Genomic DNA, 6,212 nt, shown 5'->3' with positions numbered 1-6,212 from the left:
CCCCCGGAGCCATGTGAGGCACGTTTTATTATGGATGCGTGCGCTTTATTTGACGACTTGTGGACTGTTCAACTGCAACACCCACTGACTGCAATGATAGAGCTTGGAATACCCAGGACAATTTTTTATATAACTCCGACTGGATTCGTCTGAAAGAAGAAAATCATATACACCTAGGATGCTTCGAGGGTGAGTAAAACACAGGCTAATTTTCATTTTTGGGTGAACTAACACTTTAAACTGCTGTGAATTCTGATACTTTCTGACTCTGTTACTTTACAGAGGTTCCCTGAGGTCACATGGATGACCACATTCAAATAGACAACACCTCTTTATTGGTCATGGTGATATCATGACCTCTGGAGAGTCTTGCCCCGCCTGTTGTTGGCCAGTGAGATGGACACTGTAACCATGGTAACCTAATCTGACACAGCTGTTAGGCTTGTCTGGCTTCAAATTGTTCTATTGTTTCTGTTTGCCTTCCTTTTGCTCAGTTCCTAGCCTCCCACTGTATTTTGTTCTTCCTCCCTTGCTGTTCTTCTGTAAAGCTCATTAATTACTTCCATCTGTGGTCGTTTACCTCAACTTGCACTTCTTTCCATTTAAACTGAGAGGCATGGCGTTCCCCATCTTCATTCCCTGAAGGTGTTTTAGTGGATTCGGACACTTGTGCTTCAGTTTCTCATCTTAATGCACTTCGATTTACCTCACAGTCACACTCTTGTGTTTATCTGTCCTTCAGAGCAACAACATAATCAGATTACTGACAAACACTATATGATTCATCATCCGCTGGTCCAACATTAGCCACCCGGTCCATTCTATCTCAGATAACATGTTCAAACAACCATCCAATTTATCTTTCACCATTTTATGTAAAAGCTGAGCACTCAATGAGATTAAATCTCTTTGTTTTGTTCATTTTCCCTTCCATACCCATATTTCTTCCAGTAAACTGAAATAGTCCAGCCTTCCCCGTCAAAAAAAAAAAGTGTAACATCCAACAGGGAGATGAGTGGCTGTTCTGAATGGAAGTCAATGAGGAGATGCACCATTGTACACTTAATAAACTGCTTTAGTGCAAATATAGCCCAACACTTTACAGATGGAGATGTTGCCACCTCCTACAAGAAATTCTCTGGTTTAACTCCTGTTGTAAGCTGTTCTAACCTTTCAACTTAACACAGAAAAGAAAACATGTTTAAAGAGGACATTGTGAAAAACAGGAATTTTCAGGCTTCTTAGAAATAAAAGACTTTGATATGCTCAGCATATGACAATATTCACAATTCACTCCCTCCCTAGTCTGCAAAGGCCATTTATGAAAACTAAGCTACAAAAATGTGTCATTTAGAATACGTCACGTTATTGACATTAAAACCATGAACACATTTACATACTTCTTCCCACATATCAAATCAACGCCTATTCAGTATTCAGTAACTAGCTCTTTTCTGATGAGTGGCAGTGTGAACTACATTGGCACACAGAGTTTATTAATTTCTTCTTAATTAATTCTTAAAGATATATTAGGGAAAATATTTAAACATATTTAAAGGGTTAGGTCACACAAAAATGCAAATTCTGTCATTATTTACTCACCCTTCTTTATCTGCTGAACACAAAATATGTTGAAAAACGTTGATAACCAAACAGTTGCTGGTCCCCCACTGACTTCCACAGTATTTGTTTCATACTATGAATGTCAATGGGGACCAGCGACATTCTTCAAAACATCGTCTTTTATGTTCCACGCAAGAAAGAAACTCATACAGGTTTGAAACAATTTGAGGATGAGTAAATGATGACAGAAATTTCAGATTTGGATGGACTATCCCTTTAATACTAAAAGTCAGAGAAGGTGTAACGTAATCAGGTAAATCAAAATAACTTTTTAGTTTATAGGTGGACTTGTATGTGGGGGAACAAAGTAGGACTGTCATGATATCAGGTTTTCACTACAGGTTATTGTGGCCAAAAGAATTTGCGATAATATTATTGCGATATATATAGACCTTTTAATTAAATAAACAATGCTATTAGTCAAATTCATCTTTGACTTCTTCACATGTTAATGACGGGTGGCAACTAGCTTTAAGGTGCAATACCGCCACCTATTATGTTGGAGTGTCAACCAGATAAGTTACTATCACTGGATTATAAACGATATTATCATAAGTGTAGAATTAACATCATATAATTATTATTTTTTTTTTTAAATAATAACAGTCAATACTGGAATATGTCCCCATTGAAAACCAAAAGGGCAACTGATTCCAGACTGATTCACGCGTGAATAACTATGCCATCGTCATTTGTTTGTACATGTTTGATGATGTACTGAATGAGTGGCACTATGCGAGTGTCATCTGACTGCAGAAACAGATCCGGCACCAACTGCTACACCCCCTACAAGCTGTCCTGTCTTACCCAGCAGCAGGGCCTTGTCTGTGGGCTACATTCGCTCACGACTCCCTTAGTCACCACACCCAACTCCAAACATCTATGAAGTAACCCACCTACAGCACTGTCAGCATGCGTTGGCTACAGATTATATTGGGACTATGTGTGTGCGTGCTTTAGGCAGTGTCGTGTTTGGAAAGCATTCAGTTCGTGAATAATTTGGCTGATGGGTTGAACAGTGTGTATGTTAATCAGAGGACAGGGTTCTGATGCATCACCCTTCTACAAGATCATAGTTTTCTCTTATTGTATTGCATATCTTATCTAGCCTCTAGGGCTGGGCGGTATATCGAGTTTGTACGAGAAGAAAGTGCATAATCCAGTTCGTTCTAAACATGTGACAAGCTTTATATTAAGGGCTTTAAAAAAAACTCAAGATAGTTTATAGTTTGAGTTTAAAGAGGCTCTGACAGAAAGGCTGCGTGTGCCGCTGACAGAGACGCGCTGTTTAATGTTTGAGATGTACTGTTTTCCTTAATGCATAACTTACATTTGTATATCCTCCATCTGTAAATGTTAGAAAGTCATGGAAATATTTATATTTTGCTGTCAGAAGTGCATGAGCCTTCTGCTTTGCGATTCTCCGCTAAACTAGGGCTGCACGATTATAATTGTCGATTATTCCCTTGAAATTGTAATTGCGATTATTAATTACCATTATCACAATTTACATTGAATGATGTTTATACCATTGTTTGATGCAACTGCATGCCGTATTTTTATATGAAAATAAACAAGCTGAAAACACTCTAACTGAAAAAATTGTAGTTAAATATTTATATTTAATATATATTTAATTTAATATTTAAAAAGTGTATTTATATGATAGCACTAACTGTAAAGTGACTGTAATAAGGTAGCCTAATCAAAACAGCCTAATACAAGTCTGTGCTTTTGCTTTTATTTATTTTCATTTTTAGTTTAGTAAATTTGACTTCTGCTTTAAAAGCATTATTTTTGTTTTTAGATTGCAATGTTATAATGTTAGAATGAAATGTGGTTTTAACCCTTTTTTGCACATCATATAGGCTTACATGGTTACATTAACTTCATTTGTTTTCAGAGCCTTTAATACGTATTGTTTCGTTGGACAACATTGGGTGGTATGTGAAATATATATTAAATATTACAAAAACAAAAATACAGAGATATATACCGTATATCGCAAATCAGCCAAAAAATACAGAGATATTAATTTTTGCCTATATCGCCCAGCCCTATAGCCTCTAGAGTTGTTTGTCTTCTTTGCCAACTTTCTATCCAGTTTTGCTCATGAAATGCATACTTTCTGGACTCGCACTCTCTGTTTTGTTCCATACGGTGTCCTAGCCTTGGTGTGTTGCAGAATGTCTGAAAAGCATCTATCCAGCTTTAAGCTTAAATAATTTCCTCACAAAGATGCCAAAACTACATCTTTTCCTTACACAAAAATACAAGTTTTCTCTGTTTTAATCAATTTAAAAATACATGCAAACACTCTTATATCCGTATTTGCACAGAATTCCACTCCGGAAGAGATCAGTGTGAGTGAATGTGCGTGTGTGTGTGTGTGTGTGTGTGTGTGTGTGAACCTGGAACACTGCCAGCGGAAGAAAGCCGGGTAGAGAATAGAGAGAACAGAATAAAAAAAAGGAGGAAAAAATTTGTGATGAAAGGCAATGAGCAAGACAAGAGAGAGGGAGAAGACCGTGGTGATTTTTTTAGAGTGTAAGAGACTGAGAGGGGAATATAATGTGAAGAATAGAAGAATTGATTAGGAAGAGGGTGAAAGTGTGTGTGGGGAAGAGTAAGTCTCTTGCATAACTCCTTCATAATGGATCAGTCATGCTCCGCTCATTCTGTTCATGTGTCGCCTGCAGTATCTGCTGACGTAGGCTGAAAGGAACCCACAGCCTGGTTGTGCAGAGAACTAGAAAATGGAATCAGATGAAACATTTCACAACTCTTCAGACGGAGTTTAACAAATTTCACCAAAATGCATGAATGTGGACAAGAACTTATTTGAACAACAATTTTCTGAATGACAAGGAAATTAACCTCCTGCTGTAGTTTCAAACAACCAAACTCTGGGCCTCCCAGCACGACAAGGCTCCAATGAGGTCATACTCTTGACACCACATGGCTTAGTCTACAGGAAACACATTGCATCAAAACAACAAAGACAACTTCAAAGCAAAAGCCACAGACGTAAATAGTAAAAAAAAAAAATAATAACTATCTGGACAAAACAAAAAACTAAATAAAACAACAAAAAACTAAACAAAAACAACAACAAGGAAAAACACAAAACAAAACAGAATCCAAAACAAACAAACAAAATAAAACAGTAGACAGGCATATAAATGTCCTTTTAACAGGGTCTATCACTCTAATCACTCATCGAACTACCACTGGTAATGAAAACAATCTGTCATTACAGAAACCTTCTGACTTCTGGATTGAATTCACGTTCCTCTGGCGTCAGAGTTGTAATTGTACCCACAGGGATGGTCACGTGAGGCCAACTATAGTTAAAAAAGAGAGGTCACATCAATGGAAAACGAGAGAGACACACATGCAAAACAATGCTTACTATGGGCTGGAATCGTCTGAAAAAATGCTGATAATATAACAACAAATTTCGCATTTTCTTTATGATGCTGATGCATGGTTTTCAAGGCCCAAAATGTGTCCAGTTTGGTGGCTACTTTATCCTTAAAAGTAACAATGATGGACAATGTGTTAAATTTAATATCTGGTTGTCAAATGAATGTTCAGAGGCAATACTAAAAGGATTAAACCAGATCATTCCAGGTCAACAGGATGAGGTTACGGATTCAACGCACATGACATCTACCTGACATGAAAAAAAAAAGAAACAGGTTTTCCTCAGATTACCACACCAGATTTCACTACAATGCTTGGCTCTGACAGGGAGCTAAACAAAAGCTTTTGTGGCTATTCTACTACAACTCAACACAAATAAGTTATGGCATTGCTCAGACCATTGAATATCACAGCCAGCTAGAGAAGAGTTTTGTAGTAAACAGACTTGATCAGTGATGACAGGCCTTAGATGGGAATGCTACTAGTCTAATAATAAACACAAGGACATCAGATCCCTGGCGATCCCAGAAATTTTCATAGAAAAACGTATTTTTTTTAGGGAGGTCCCGATCCGATCTCAAGGATCAAGCATTTTTAACTGATTGGTATCAGCTCTCCTAAGCACGATCCTTATTTTTTACATCAGCTGTCATGCCAGTGACGTGCAGTAGGTTGCAGTATTTGCCTTCCAATAGATTTGCCAACCGCCATTAAAAGGAAAAGACGACACTCAAATGTGCGTAAAACGCTAAACATATCTCCAGTTTTTTACCTTTAAGAGAGAGAGAGAGAGAGAGAGAGAGAGAGTTTTATAACCCCGCCTATATACATATTACTTTTACTCTCTACACAAACATTGGATTGATTTTAATAACTTTAATGTACTTGAATTGTGCACCAAACACTAGGAATTTACAAGTATCGGATCGGGACTTAGGCCCAGAGAGAGAGAGATGAAAGTTGCGTGTATGCGCGTCTGTGCGTTTCTCTTTTTAGAGCGAGTTTACTTCAAAAACAGCGATTATATCTTCTCGTTGTTGGAAAATATAATGTAGCGATTCAGTATTTAAATTGTTATTAATAAAAGTCGTGGGGCAGCGTTGACAAGTTTCTATTCTCCTGGATGTGTGAGCTGCGCGATCTCCGATATATATATATGTGTG

At 37.5% G+C, this 6,212-nt stretch overlaps 1 protein-coding gene across 3 annotated transcripts in view; it reads right to left on the bottom strand.

Moving 5' to 3' along the window:
• The window catches only part of tmem198ab (transmembrane protein 198ab), a 29,029-nt gene that overhangs the window by 18,580 nt on the left and 4,237 nt on the right, over positions 1-6,212 (bottom strand). Inside the window, exon 1 of one of the 3 annotated variants that reach the window (XM_016508995.1) lies at positions 581-684. The exons of the other annotated variants lie outside the window; for them this stretch is intronic. The gene's annotated coding sequence lies outside the window, so the exon portion shown is untranslated. Of the gene's footprint in view, positions 1-580; positions 685-6,212 lie in introns of those variants that run through there. 3 annotated transcript variants of the gene reach the window in all.

Source organism: Sinocyclocheilus rhinocerous, unplaced genomic scaffold (genome assembly GCF_001515625.1).
Source record: "Sinocyclocheilus rhinocerous isolate Xijiao unplaced genomic scaffold, SAMN03320098_v1.1 scaffold504, whole genome shotgun sequence".
In the NCBI taxonomy this organism is placed as follows: domain Eukaryota; kingdom Metazoa; phylum Chordata; class Actinopteri; order Cypriniformes; family Cyprinidae; genus Sinocyclocheilus; species Sinocyclocheilus rhinocerous.
Note: the sequence above shows the minus strand (reverse complement) of the source record. Positions and strands in the feature narration are given on the sequence as shown.